Source organism: Ziziphus jujuba, chromosome 12, assembly GCF_031755915.1.
Source record: "Ziziphus jujuba cultivar Dongzao chromosome 12, ASM3175591v1".
Lineage (NCBI taxonomy): Eukaryota > Viridiplantae > Streptophyta > Magnoliopsida > Rosales > Rhamnaceae > Ziziphus > Ziziphus jujuba.
This window is the reverse complement of record NC_083390.1, coordinates 16909870-16924564: the sequence shown is the minus strand read 5'-3', so window position 1 is coordinate 16924564 and position 14695 is coordinate 16909870. Positions and strand designations below refer to the sequence as shown.

General features: G+C 32.5%; 1 pseudogene; it reads left to right on the top strand.

Moving 5' to 3' along the window:
• Positions 1 to 4361: 4361 nt before the first annotated feature.
• On the top strand, positions 4362 to 12659 carry LOC125418544 (DNA-directed RNA polymerase 2A-like; annotated as a pseudogene).
• Positions 12660 to 14695: the final 2036 nt, after the last annotated feature.

The window sequence follows — 14695 nt, the reverse complement described above, 5'->3', positions numbered from 1 at the left end:
ATATCAATTTTAACCCTTTTTAATGAAACTATGTATATTTTCTTCGGTTGCTAATTTTATAATAAATGAGTTTCATACATTAAACACCTTTTTCTTTTAATATAATTGTGGTGAAGAAAAAATTATTAATAAATACTTAATAAAAAAAGATGACCAAGACCGGGAGGAAAGCAAGGACATCCAATTAGGTAGCACCTGCAAACCAACCAACGCCACCCGAGACAAAATATATCAAACAAAAGGAAAAGTCAATATATTAATAAATATTTAATAATTATTATATAATAACAAAATAAGAACAAATTAAATTTACAATATTATTATAATAATACTTAATAAGAAAATAAAACTAATCAATATCCTTTTTGTATTATTATATACCATTATAACAATTGAGTAATATTATTTACCAAACACGACGGACAACAATTTTGAAACACCTAGTTACTAAACATTTAACCTTCTTTTTTTTTTTTACTGCTAATTCTTTCTTGAGCATAATTAAAGCTAATTTTGTACCAAACCAATCCTTAAGAAGATCAACATTGTAATTTCTATTCAAGGAAACAGCAAACTTTGTAACTGAACTATCTTGGAAGGAACTCGACTATACTTACTAAACGTAGTTTATTTTAGGACTGTTTGATGTACTTTTAGTGTTAAGAAAGTGATAACCAGATTGATAGCAATAATGCACGTTTCTATCTTTTTCTTTTAGGAAGAATAATTATTCTTACACGTAAATGTGAAAAGAAAAAAAAATAAAGATCACTATCATTAACGAAGCATATATGAAGCACCTTCGAGTCTTCGACGATATCAACACAGTATAATGACAAGGCACCGACGTTGTTCTATGAATGTGCTTTTGGAAACAAAGTCATCAAGTCAAGGTGAAGGCATAAAATAGCAGAAATTATTATTTTCTTTCTTGGCTCTTTATTCCACTTGACTAAAATTGAAAGGAAAACTAACTAAAGGAAGGGATAACAACATTTTCTTTTCTTAAAAAAAAAAAAAATTAAAAAATTAAAAAAAAAAAAACTATATTATTTTTTACAGTTTGTCTTTCAAATAATAGAATCCCTCATATTGCACCAGTCAACTACAACTTTTCTCTCATATTAGTTGAAATTGTGCAATTTTTTTCAATAATTTTGGCAAAATTAATAATATATGAATTTCTAAAAGTAAATTAAAATAAAACAGCTTTTAAACAGAGTTGCATAAATTGTAAGTATTTAATTTTATCAAATTCATCTGCCAAAATATATAACTAAACTTAACCAACAGAAAATTAATAGCTGAAAGGTAATATAAGAGATTTTGTTATTTAGAAAGCAACATGCCAAAAAAAAAAAAAAAATAGTAAGATTAGTTTGAATGGCCTAAAATATAGTCATCTATAAGAAAATAAAATTAAAAAAAGAAAAAAGCTTCAAATGCGGATTACCCAAGTAAATTTTCGGTGCTCCTCAGAGCATTGTTCCCTTTTCTCACAAATCAGTAGACCCACATGTGGATCCTACGGAATTTCATTGGTTTATAAGAGAAGGGGGTACTGTCCACGGATTAATCGAAAAAAATTTTTTCCGATTGCCCTTTAAACCTAAAAAAGCAACCAGTCAAAGAGAAGAAAAAGCAAAGGGAACAAATGCTTCTAGCCAAAAGATCCCACTAAAATTCATTCCACTTGATAATCTTAGTCCTCTATTTCGAATCTCAGATCTCACCTTTATTTATCCCCAAGTTTTCCTCCATTTAGAGCTATAATCATGGTGAAACAAACCGCGTTTAAATACGTCAATACCAAACAAAAGTAACTTTCGTCAAGTTAAAGGAAATTTTAGTTCCAAAAAACCAAAAAAAAAAAAAAAAAAAAAAAAAAAAAAAGGTAAAGGGAAATTTCATCTACCTTCCCCGAATTTGATAAATTTATTTAGATCCCTAAAGTTAAAAAAATAAAATAAAAAATAAAAAATTCATCACTTATCTCCTAAGTTTTGGATAATTATCACATAGCATCTTTGAAATTGATTTTTGATTAATTTACCTTATAATATATCTATCACCCTTCTATATCAAAATAATTAATGTTAAATTATTATTATTCCATTTACTTTATCTAATGAATATGATCAAATATATAGTGACTAAATATATAAATAGAAAGAAAAATAAATTATATATCTATCTATATATATTAACATATATTATTAAAAAATAATAATAATAAAGTATAAAGTTCTGAATTTTCTATATTTATTTTGATATAAAAGGGTAAAATAAACGTTTCATAAATCTTGATAAAAAATATATATATATTCCTCATGTGTATAAATGAATTTTGTAGATGAAATTTTCCCTCAAATAAAGTAATGTAAGTACCATCGCACTTACTTGGAGCTCACTTGGAAATTTTCTAAAGAGAAAAATCATCCCTTGTTTAAGAAGTCTGGAATAGTCTTCGTCACACTATAAAAAGTTTAAACTGGAAACAAGCCAAAACAAAAAAATATTTTAAACTTGTTTCCTCGTTTTGTTTTTGGTTTTTTCTGGTTCGTTTTCTTTGTTTTTTCTTTATGTACAATCCTTCATATCCTAGCTCTTCAAATGATCCACATCTCCCAGTTTCCACTGCAGTCAAGCAGGCATATCGCCGTGCTTGCCTGTTTATGTCTCGTCTATGGTCTGGTATAAAATGTTACTCCATTAATGCCATTCAAACAACACCAAATGCCACACCAAATTTGAATTCCATTATCAGAATGAGATTTATGATGTCGTCTCGGGAAAGATCCCGAGGAGAGTTATCTATCCTTCCTCTCTATGTGAACGCTTTAGAAATTGAAATGCAAAATTACCAATCTGAGATGCCAAGAAGTAGTAGTACTCTTGGGAAGGCAATTCTTAGTTTGACTTTCCAAGCAGTTCTTACATTGGCTCTCGCTTTGCATATTTCACCATCTTCACTTGATCAGCCTCAGCCTCATTTGCTTACTTTAAAGATAGTTCTAACTGTTATGCTGATTGCTTTTACATTGTCATTCTGCGGAATTTTTGCTCGTGGTGTCTATCCAAGGATTGTAAATGCTATTGAGAAAGTTGGCTTTGTTGTTGCTGCAGTGGGGCTCTGTCTTATGTCCAGCTTCTTCCTCTCTGGTTACTTCAAATTGGTTAGTTGGCTAGCTTGTGCTTTCTGCATACTAGCCTTCATCTTATCTATCTTTCATTAAATGATATGAAATGGATTATATATATGGGTGTAGAAGTTGCAGATCCAAAAATGGAAGATTTGCAGCTTCCGCACTTAATATATAATTTCAAGCATTTAATGAAAGATATAAATTCGAGGCTATGCCTCAGACATAGTAACTCTGCCTGTGCCCTGTATCGGAGTTACGGAAAAAATTCTAGTACTCCCGGAGTACCGTACAGCTGGTTACTCCTGTCATTGATCAATTGAAATCTAAATAGATGTCAATTAATCAATTGCAGGAGTAACCAGCTGTACAAAGCTCCGGGAGTACTAGAAATTTTTCTCTGGGTTTCCTAATAATTATCTGACACTGCCGGTCCCAAGCCCGGGTGAAAGAGGAGGGCTATGTCCTCACATCATTAAGTCAATAACCATCGATTCTCTGACTGCAATATTCATGCTCCAAACACCAGCAATGTTGATGGAACCGATCGGGATGTATGAAGATGGCTGCAGCAAGTGAAAACGATTCTGTCAATTTGATGAATGTGAAAGATAGCTGCTCAATCATGTAAAATTTTGAATGTTCAGGTTTATTAGTTATAATGTTTTTGCTATGTTAAAGACTATTTTATTTGTGTAAAACCCTGTCTTGTGACAAGTGATGTAATGATTGAATTTAACCTTTGGATTGATTATTCTCAAATGCTGCACAGTGGTCACATGGGAATTTATGGAATTCAAAGAAGTAGTTTTCCCTGTCTAATTGTGTTATTAAATAACGTGGCCAATTGACATGGTTTTCCCAAACGAATTAATAATCATCCTCACATAGATTATATGATTAATTTCATGTTGAATATATTGAAATTTATTTTGGTATATGAACTTATACCATTAAAATTTTATAAAAACAAAGAAAAAAAAAAATGGAAGTTTTTTGCCAAACTTACTTCCATTGGCCTTTATTACTACAATCAGCAACCAATTTGAGGAAATGTATAATGGTTTACAAACTGAAACTAGTTCGTGCTTCGACGGATGACAGTGCTGCAGAATCAGATGAAGTCTCGAAGACATGAGTGATCAAATAATCGGAAATGAGGACACAGAGTGACCTCCTTGCAACGTGATTAAAGATATCAATTAGGATAAGAAAAAAACAATGCACACGGCAGACAGTGTTTGGTGATATATGATCGATCGTCATATACTTTGCGATATGGAAAAAATAATCCCATCAAAAAAGAAGGGAAAATATATTATATAAATGTGCCTAAACTGATAAATCAATAAAATAAATAAATAAGAATACATGATTTGCCTAAACTGATATATACAGTGTGGCAATTACCGATTATAATTGACATGAAAGAATCTTTTCTTTAAAAGGTTTAGAGGGTTAAGGACGGTTTAGAGCATCTAACTTTTTTCCTCAATTTTTCTGTTCGGACTAAATTTTGATTCAGAAATAGTGTGGAGGAACTTACCCAAACAAGCCGCTGCTTCGAGGAAGATCAACTTCTGCGAGGCCTCTGTTTTTCTTGAAAAGCTTAGGCCTTTTGGCGAGTATTCTCGATTTGTAGTAGTGGTTTTTTCTCCAAGAGGTCAAATCTCTTCCCAAAAAGAAAATTTGAGTAAACACCCAGTTTACTAAATTCGGGTAAACTTTTTGTCAAAGGTTATGCTAGTAATGCAGAAGCCATTTTTTCTATGGGTGCCATTGATGAAGAAGCAGATATGCTTAGGAAGAAGCAGATACAGACTGAGACAGAGACAATGGAAGAAGCATCCAAAGAGTACCAAGAACTTCTTGTAATGAATATGATGGATATGTTTGGGCAGATTGTTGAAGCCATTGAACATTAAAGAATGGTGATGAAAGGATTGATTAGTTTGTTTTAGAGGAATTTTCTTAATGGTTCTGTTCTTCATAATCTCCTCCTTCACTAACAGTAGGCTTTTGTATAAAAAGCAATTTTTCATCCCTTTAATCATGTTACCAACATTGCCTTATTTTTAGTTATTGTGCTTTGTTGTCTCTGTCAAAATTTGCAGTCTTTACGGTTTCTTTCTTCGTCTTGTGGTTGATGCACTAATCTATAATTATTCTGTATATTAGGCCCTGGATGCACTTGGAAACACCAAATGGAGGATAAATAAAAGAGTAATTGGCGTGATAGACAGGATATGGACTAATGGAGGTTGTGTTGCTGACTTGGTAGACTGTGAAGACGTGGGTTACATTTTAGTTGGTTTCTTTTCCTTCTTCATTGACACATGTTTGAAAGAAATTGCTCATGCTAAATAATAAAAAAAATTTCTAGGTTGTCCTCTATAGCAAATGTCCAAGTCAATTCTGTGTTGTGGTTTCCATAAATCAGTTGCCTTCACTTTTCTTTTTTTCCCACTATTTATTTATTTTTATCTTCGTCTTAATAGATTTCCCTTCCTGAAAAACCAGATATGGAAGATGAAGCAGAGATTCAGAAATGGAAATTGAAACTTAAAGCTGCGCAAAAGGAGAATAATGAGAGGCATTTACAGCGTTGCGATATTGAACTTGAAACTTACTGTGAGGAGCTGCAGTATTTACTTGAGTGTACTTAAGGTTGCATATGCTAGTAGAGTGTATTGTTAATTACTTTTGTTCGGTATCAGGCTGCTGGAACGATGAAGGATGAGAAAGGCTTCTATTACCCACACAACCTTGATTTCAGAGGTTGTGCTTACTCCATGGACTCATATTTCAACCATCTTGGATCTGATCTGTGCAGAGGTATTCTTGAGTTTGCAGTTGGTCATCCTCTGGGAAAGTCTGGATTACGCTGTTTGAAGGTACATTTGACAAATTTATATGGTGGTGGTGTGGACAAATATTCCTATGATGGTCGAAGAGAAATTACTAAAAATCATATTGATGACATATTTGATTCAGCAGATTAGGCCATTGGAAGGAAGAGGCTGGTGGTCGGTTGCAGAGAATCCTTTTCAGTGCTTGACAGCATGTATTAATCTTTCAGAAGCACTAAGAAGCCCCTCCCCTGAAACTACTGTTTCACATATGCCCATTCGCCAGGTACTATTTTGTCATCATAGAATCATATAGGAAAATATCTATACTGGATAACAATTTTCCAATATGCAACACTTTTTAACATGTACTTTGATTTTGTTCATGCATATGATGGTCCATTTGTTGTTTCGGTGATTGTGCATCTCTGTCTGCCCTTGCATTTTTCTGAAGTGAAATTTGATTCATGTATGACAAAAGGGAGGTGTTCTTTTCTGTAATATTATCTATTCAATCTGGTAGCTAGTTATCTGAGATAGTAGTTCTGCTGAGAAAGATTTATTATTGTGGAGGAACATCTCCTTGTAGCGCATGTTGTTTGTTTTATGGATGGTTACGTGTGCCAGAAATTTTTTTGACTTTGTTTGTCAGCAGTTTGTCAAGTAAGTTTATCACTTGTGCAGTGCTTTAGATTCTACAAACACACTGTATTTTGTACCCTTTGACCGAATGATTTGGGTGGTAAGACGGCTCTTTTGACAGAAAGATCTAGAAATTTATATCTTAAGTGTATTTGAAACATTCATTAGCATATGGCAGTATCCCTTATATAACTTTTGCAGTCATTGCATCTGAGTTAGAATGTGTGAATTGTCTCTTTGTTACAACTGACACTTTCTGCATACATGTAATAGATTATTGTTTTATGACGGTCGCCACACCAGTGGTGAGTAAATCTTGATTTTTCATTGTTTTATTGTTATGTAAGTTCTTTCACTGTTAAAGAAGTTGAGAGCATCATCCATAGCCTATGTCTAACTAAGTTAACATATTTTTATCATCCCTTATCTGATTTCTAGATTTTCTTGTTCAATTCATACTTGCTAGGGTGGTTCATGCAATGGATTACAACAAAATGCAGCCTTTAGAAGGAACGACGTAATGACATTTGCTTTTTCATCTGAATGAAACTGCAATATATTGTAGCAGTCTCTCTTGGAACTTGGAATGACAGAAACCTACTTTCCAAGCGTCTTTTTCCTCTTTCAAAGAATTTTTGATATTAAAGTTGAAGGATTCAAACTTGCAAAATTCAGTGGTAGATAAAATTTGTCCAATTTGGGCATTTAGTTCTATGGTTTGATCAAATTATTTCCTGGTTATACATCTTTTATAGGAAGTTTTTGTCACATATAGGAAGTTTCTAAAAGTACTTCAAAATATGCTTTACTTATGAAGTCTCTCTCTCTCTCTCTCTCTCTCTCTCTCTCTCTCTCTCTCTCTCTCTCTCTCTCTCTCTCTCTCTCTCCCTAATTCACTAACACAAACACACACACCAGTGAACACACATGCCTACGCAAAATCATGGAGTAGCTTCTCACGAATACAAGTTCTAGCATGTATGTCCAAATATAGTTAATGCTTGTGAAGCTTTCAAATTTCATGATCCATTTTTTTCAATTAAATTGTTATAATAGTAGGTTACTTACTCATGAGTTGTATATTGTGGTTGGACTAGATGTCCAACCTTAAACATCCTATTCTGTGTTCCAAAGAATATTTTCCTGCTGCCGTCTCCAATAATTTTCTGAATTGATGGTATATTTTAGAGCTTTTGTTCTAGTTAAGGATTTTCTCATTTTCTGCTGAATTTTATATTTTTGTAAACATGTTTGCGTAAACTTTTCTGTTTGTTGATCAACTTGCATCTTTCTCTTATCAGTTGGGGCAGCTGCAGTTGATCTTTTAGCAGGAGAGAAACCAGCAGATGTTTACTCAAGAGTTGCTGCCAGGTTTGCCATGCTGTCTATTTTGTGTTATGCTGGATTTGATAAGGAGAAGTGGGAAGTGCTGACTAACAATATGTTGGCTTTAATCCCAAAAGCTTATGTTGTTAGGAGTCGGACCTAGTTATGTATATTAAGCATTAACAAATCAAACATGGGCGTTAGCATCCTTCAAATAGTATAATATCAGGCATTTTTTTCGTTGTACATATTTTGGATGCATTGCAAACCTTAAAGCTGTAAAGAGTTTAGTACGAATTTTACATATTTTTTTCTTCAGCACATCTCCCTTGGAAAACAAGATTTAGCGAAGAGAAATGATAATCCCAAGTTGAGTTGGATATCAGAGGATAGGGAAAGATGATAAAACCATAGAAAATTTTTGGAACCAGGTAAGAGTCCTATTGCCAACTAGAGATTGATGAAAATTGAAGATAAAAGAATATTATACCTTTCATCAGTCCAGAAAACAAAGGAAAAATATAATTTTCTCTATGCAAAGTATGAGGTTGACACCATAAAGTTATATTGCAGTCCTGGAAACAATTCATAACAAATCTCCTCCATTGGCAAGCTAAAATTGTATTTTGGGAGAAGCAAAATACACTAAACTGGTGAAAAAAATGTAGAATGATAGAGCATTCTTCCAAGCATATGGAAAAAACTGGTAAGCAAAGGAAAAAAGTATATGAAACGAGTAAAAAACTACTTAAACATCAATGGATTAAATATTTGATACATACACTTAACTAATATGGTGCCTTGTCAGATGTTCAAGTTTGTAGTTGGTCTTCCTTTCATGTTAAGGCCTGATAAATGATAGCATCGAAGGAAATTTGAAAGCTTATATTACTGATTTGACATGTGCTTTCTTGGTTTGTAATATCAAAGTTGTACATCCGAGTACCATATTTATTCTTCAATTATATTACAAATTAGAAAATATTTCCTTTCTAATAGGATCCTTCTTCTTTTTTTTTTTTTTTTTTTTTTCTTTTTTTTGACAGAGAGAAGCGGAGCGGCGGCGGGGGGGTGTTTAAAAAACTGTTATGATTTATATAAAAAAAGTTATGGATTATGATATGGATATGGAAACGATATTATAGTAAATAAACATGAATAAAGTAAATTGTTTAAGCCAACCCTGCCAGTGGGATTTTGGTTTTGGGGGAGGAATAGCATAGCAAAGTAACCAGATAACAATAGCTCAACTAAGATGAACTTCCACCAAGAAATAAAATTGATTGACATCTGGTCCAAAATTTTAATAACGTTGTAAACTAGAATCTATTTTGCAGTTATATATTCCTAAAACTAGCTATATGTATTTAAAAATGGTAATATTGGGTAACATCTAAATTTTAACACTTTTAACTAGGTTTGCTAGTGTACGTTTAAGGATTGTGCATTATTTCTGTCTTGCATCAAAATGAGTGGCAATAACCTTTGTTGTCACACTCATGGCCATTTTGTTCAAAAAATCATTCTTATTTTGTCTCATAGAAATTCTTGTTACTCTGCAGAGTTCGTCATATCATTGCACAGAGATGCAGCGACAGATCCTGCTACTAACCCAAATGCCTTGCATGCTGGGCTTTTAGTCAATCAGTTTTTCATATCCCTTATCTTTATTCCATCGTATTAGTTTTTATTAAGATTGTGGAACTAAAAGTATTGCAATGAATAGATACTTTATGTAGAATTCTTATTTTGATGGCTTAGCATGGTTAGGTCATAAATAAATGACATGGTTTGCAATGCCATGAGAAGAATTTCCTGTGCCTCTGCTTGTGTTAATGCAATATTGTTCTTTTTTAATACTTTGCCTGCATATTTGTCAATCTAGGTGGATGGTAAATTGGTGAAGAAGACAGTAATGACGTTCGTATATGGTGTCACTTATATCAGTGCATGTGATCAAATCAAGAGGAGAATTAAGGAGCATGGTTCTATAGGAGATGATGCAGCAATGTTGTTGCCTGCATCATGCTATGCAGTAAGAGTAAGTACATAAGACTAGTGTGTACTGTGTATACCCACTATGTAGGTGGCCTAATGCATACCAGTGAGTACTGTGCATACCCACTACGTAGGTGGCTTAATGCATACATTTCTTGTTCGTAATGAAGTTTGTATTTCACCATATTAGCAGGCAACCTTGACTTCTCCAAAAGAGCCGTTTGAAGCTGCAAGAAGTATTATGAGCTGGTTTGGTAACTGTGCAAAGGTGTGTCTCATTTGGTTAATTTTCTGATTGCATCATGTAAAAGCATGTTAATATGGAAGCCAATTTAACAGCTTCAAAAGCTTACTTTGACATGGTATGGATTTCTGATTTCTTACAAAATGATATATTGTTCTCTAAGGTGACAGCCAACACCATTAACTTTGTTTTGTTGTGAAGTTATATATTTTTCTTTCATTTTCTTAGCTTATCTCTTGGATACTTTTACAGTTTACTTCTATAATTGTTGTGCCTCTTAGGATGCCTATGGTACAAACTAGGGGCCTTCATGTTTTAAAGTACTTGAGAAGCATTTGTTACCTTCAATTCATATGGACGAATGCATCTAGCAAATCATCTCAAGCTAAAAAATTTTATTCCATGTTTTCTGGGATATTATGGATGCTGGTTGTGCATAAGCTTTATATTATTGATTTGTTATCTTAGCTTTGTTTGTTCACAGCAGAAGTATGCACTTAATTTGAGAAAAGGGGTAATATCTGGCATCATATATGGGCCCCTTGTGCCAGTATCCTTTATGGCACCTGCTTTGACTCTTCCACTTGGCATCATACCCATGCTGAAGCGGCACAAATTTATTTTAAATAGAGTAATGAAATATTTGATTTTAAGTTCTACATTTTCTACATCTTCTGAGATAAGAATATCTCATAAATGTTTTGTGCCTTTTACATCACTCCAGCACAAATGGAGATATATGTTCAGCTATTCTTATGAGGGAATTGCTACATTATATTGGTTACTGGGTGGGTACTGGTGTTACATTATATGTGCATATAACTAATTATAAAACTAGAGGGCCCGGATCGACGTATGTTTCTTATTTCATCATTTTAAAGTAATTAGATATGTTTCCTATTCAGCTACTGTCAATTAACTTCTAACATAAAAATAAACAAGTGGTAGAATCAGAAAATCAGCTGGTACAGTGGACAACTCCTCTAATTGGTCTTCGTGTTGTACTGCCACACCAGCAATTAGGCAGTCATCTTGTAATGTTCGATGACATTTTAGAGCTTCAAATGCAGCCAAAATATCCCATATCCATAGCATTAGAATTTAAAAAAAAAAAAAAAAAAAAAATTTGTCAATAATTGAACTACATGATTAACATATTAACCTGAATTGAGTGCAGATTAAGACTTTCCCTGAGGTGTTGACTCTACAACAAGAAACCAACAAGGTAGCTCTTGTCGATCAACTATTTTATCATATGCTTCATCAATCTTTTTGCCCAGAAAATCTTTTGGTATGTCCTATAAATGAAGGTGTCTAATATGCTTCGCGTATGATCCATATTTGACCTGATTCAAGTCTGTGATCATGCTCATTCCTATTAGCATAATTATCAGACCTAAAATCTGTTACAGAATATGCCAAACATGATTGCTTGGGCATCCATGTCTATCTGGATAGGTTTATTTTATTTTTGTTTCATTTTGGAATAACAAAGGAGATTCTCGAGTAAATTACTGGAAAAGAAGTTTACTTTGTAGATTTTAAGGTTGCAACTGGGACATTATTTTGTATCCTCCGGAATTTTTTTAAGTATTTATGATGTTTTATCAGTGTCAACTTTAAGCTATAAAATGTTAATGACATACTTCCGATGAACACACTTTAGATAATGGTTTCACGGTGGAGAACAGACTTTCCTTTCAATTTTGTTCATTCCCTGATGAATCCCATATGACGATGACAGCTCTTGCCTGCAAAAAAGTAGGCTTGAACTTCGCAGGTTTTCACTGAGTTTCATTATGTTCTAGTTTTTGTCTCTTATATACACAGCATACGTAATATGTGCTTACAAATATCTGGTTTCTTAAAGGAGTCCATGATTCGTGTTCGACACATGCTTGTGATGTTGAAGAAATGAATAAGATATTAAGAGATAAATTTGTTGAACTCTACGAGGCACTGATATTGGAGAATGTTAGTAGCTTTACTTTTTGTCCAAAATGCTCAAACTGATATTTAAACAGATGGTTTCTTGACAAAATATACATATTTCATTTAGAGAAAGCACCATAATATAGTCAGCTTGCTTTAGATTTTATGATACTTGTACATAACTTAGTTAAAATGTTGAGGGTGGAAACTTGTAAAGTTTAGACCTTCATTTCAATGGTTGTGATTGTGGCTCATCAAAATTATTAATAATTTACTTTTGTGTTTACAGTTGTTTGAGAGCTTTCAGTGGTCTTTCCCCATGTTAAAATTTCCTCCCTTACGGTATCTGGGAGACTTAGATGTTTGAGAAGTTCTGAAATCCCCCTATTTCTTCAACTAGTCTAAGTAAGATAGCTGGTTGCTACTACCAGGTTCTTTATTTGGTTCCTTGTATGTATGTCAAAGTGAATTTACGTATACACACTTTGAATTTTGAAATTTAATTTCCGTTTATTATGTTCATCATTTTATGGATTGGCTTTTTGCCTAATTAAGGGGAATTAGCCTTTAGAATTACTACTTTATAGTGAATGTGCTTGCATATTGATGATCAAATGGTTAGATGGTTCAAAAGCCAATGTGCTTGCATATTGATGATCAAATGGTTAGATGGTTCAAAAGCCTGCTATCTAAAACATTTGATAAAAACAGAGAAGTTCAAGCAGAAATATGTTGCTCTTACAGTTAACTTATCACCTTTGAAAATTTTTTTGTGCTAGTGATAATATAACATTTCTTAGGCTTTTGGTGGGTATAATAGTAATTATGGTATTTTATCTTCTAAATTCCTCTAGCGTGATAATTGCATTTTGTCTATATTGAATTTCATCTTGCTGTGAGTTTACCTTATACCGTTAAAACTTTATACAAAAATATAATGTATGACTATGTTTATGTAATAATAGGCTTGGCCAAGTGATCTTCCGGAAGGTTAAATCTTTGACCTAGATAAAAAATCTTTCTTATGTTTCCACTTACTGTCAACTTAAAAAAATTAAGGATATTCACATTTTATATATTTATATACACGTATAAATATTAAAAGCTTAGGTGTAACTTTGCCTTTCATTTGTTTGGGCATTAGCTCGTTTTTATTACTAGAACATTAGCAGGATACAAATGATGATGTGAATTTAAAAATTAGGGTAAATGTCACTAAAATGAAAATAATGTAATCAAACTATAATTGATTTTTTCTTTTTTTCTTTCTTAACAAAAAAAAAAAAAAATATATATATATATATATAGTTCAAAATATATTTAATGTGGATAAATTTAATTTTTAAAGTTGTATTTGAAACAATCATGATTATTTCTTTTTTCTTCCGATAAAATAAAAAGGAAGATTTTAGCATCCCTATTTTCAAGATACAGCACTTTTAGAAGAAGTGTGTATTATTATTATGAGCATCTTCCACAAAGTAAATAACACATAGAATGAGTAATGTTCCTCCAGAAAAATTATTTAAAAAAAAAAAAAAAAAAAAAAAGAAGAACATAGAACGAGGGTAATTATTCAGTAGATCGGGTACACCACGTGGTATACATGCCATGCCAATTAAAATACGCCATGTCATGAATTAATACAAGTCAGCTTCATTCTATATCTTTCCCCAATGATTCCCTTCAAGCCAATAATCAGATTATGGTTCAAAAAAAAAAAAAAAAAAAAAATTGGTGGCCAATTTGACTGTGATTCCAACCATTGCAGCTTCTTGGCGGTTTTGATAACTTCTCCATCATTATTAACCATAAATGAATGATTTTCTGATCCAGAAGCCAACATATAGAGCAGTCGGCCATTAACTTGAATATATTTATTCCTCACAAAATATTTAACCACAAAAATCTTTTCATACCTCATTATCTTCTGGCAATTCTTCCCTTCAATTCCAAATCAAATCAACCTCGAGCCAAACATTCAATATTTGAATTGAATTTCGTGGGTCCTTATAGAATACCAATCATGGATAAAGTCCTTTTCCATATACTTTGCTAAATCAGCCAGTATTCAGGAGATTTTAGTTGATAATGAAACACTAGAGTTTGATTGTGATCCTTTCACATTCGGAAAACAATTCGTACAATTTTCTTACCAAATAATAACAATAATTCGTACAATTTATAATGAAGTTGATCCTTATAAATGTATAATTAGACTGTGGACTTTCTGGATCTGATCCACACTGGGCTTAATGGTTAATTTGACTTGAGAACAAAGCAGCGTTTTAATATATGGATTAGCTAAAGCAGGGAGAGACAAGCTTTTTCTCAATTTTAAACAAAAGGCTTTGAAATCCACTGAACAAATAGTGATGAAAAATATTTTGCAAGTGGAGAAGCAATTGTGTATGCTTATTTATTTATTTATTTGTTATTATAATTTATTTTATCTCAGAGACAGGGAATTCAAAATTAATATTTTTGTCCAAAAACCAGTAAACTTTACTATTGGACCATCAACACAGAAACCCAACTAATATTATTTAATCTAGTTTACT